This window comes from Anneissia japonica, unplaced genomic scaffold, assembly GCF_011630105.1.
Source record: "Anneissia japonica isolate Jap-2015-1 unplaced genomic scaffold, ASM1163010v1 scaffold171_len658169_cov177, whole genome shotgun sequence".
Lineage (NCBI taxonomy): Eukaryota > Metazoa > Echinodermata > Crinoidea > Comatulida > Comatulidae > Anneissia > Anneissia japonica.
In genome coordinates, this window is record NW_022733907.1 from 332,839 (window position 1) to 334,073 (window position 1,235).

The window sequence follows — 1,235 nt, forward strand, 5'->3', positions numbered from 1 at the left end:
TTCAAAATACAGCACAGTAAATGCAAATGTTATTTTCACAAACATTATACATAGGCCTACACTATACCTGTATTAACGTCTACAGTTCAGCAGTTGCGAGATACAGTGAGTTAAAATTGTTTGATATTAGGATGTGGCGATTAACATTTATGAAAACGTCAATCCTAAGTTTTAAAATAAAAATAAGCACATTACCTTTGTACTGACATTTCTTATTTTTGAAGTTGATAAATGGCATTGATATTGCTTGATTGGGTCAAGTGTCCTATTATTATTTATAAATCATATTATAAACGATAATTAAAATATGTGTAACATTACTGAAATTATATATCAAATAACAATATAAATTATTGATGAATTTTTGACTGCTGGGCCTTTAGGCAACCTGTATAAAATCTTCTCTCTGTAACTGAAGAGCAATCTAGAACAAAGTACTGGGCCATTTTCTGAACACAATCCCTGCGCTGACTGCTTACTCTATCTGGAGAAAAAGGAAATATAAGAGATTAAAATCAATAGTACACAGGCTAGTACAGCTATCTAGACTGCCAAGGACTACTTTAATAGCTAAGCCTAATTAATGAATAGTGGGCTAGCATCGCACCCCCACCCGAACTGGGATGAGTAGTGAAATACAGGTCTCTTCAAACGGGACCTAGTCTAGACTTTGACTGGAATAGAGTTAAGAATGGCGTGGTATTTAGCATTTATGCAAATTTGAAAATCACCTAATATAACAACAATAAATCACATAATAACTAAGTTAAAAAATAATAATAACTCGTGGATATCGTATCGTACATGTCTTCTACAAACATGATTTAAACTACGGCGGTGTACCCCACGCCTTGGCCTACGATCGGAAAATTTTAAAATGCTAATTTTTATAACTTATGATTCGAAAATAAAGGTGAACTTACGATAGGCCTATATGATAAATAGATTATTTATTTTCAGTGCCTTTCCGGAATTAAATGGGGAAATGCAATATAAGTTACAGAAATGCGTTAAACTTGCCGGTTTACTACAGAATTGAGAACATCGGCGATCGCCCAAAAATGTCAGATGGGTGTCCTTCCACACCCGCCACCACGAAAAATGGACAGGAAAAAAACAAGTTTTCTTTATTTTTATTACGGCAAAAGCTGCCAAATAATCTTCAAAAATAAGATACTGTATGTACATTTCTTCCTAATCATATTAACTTAAAGCATTTAACCATCGCATTACTA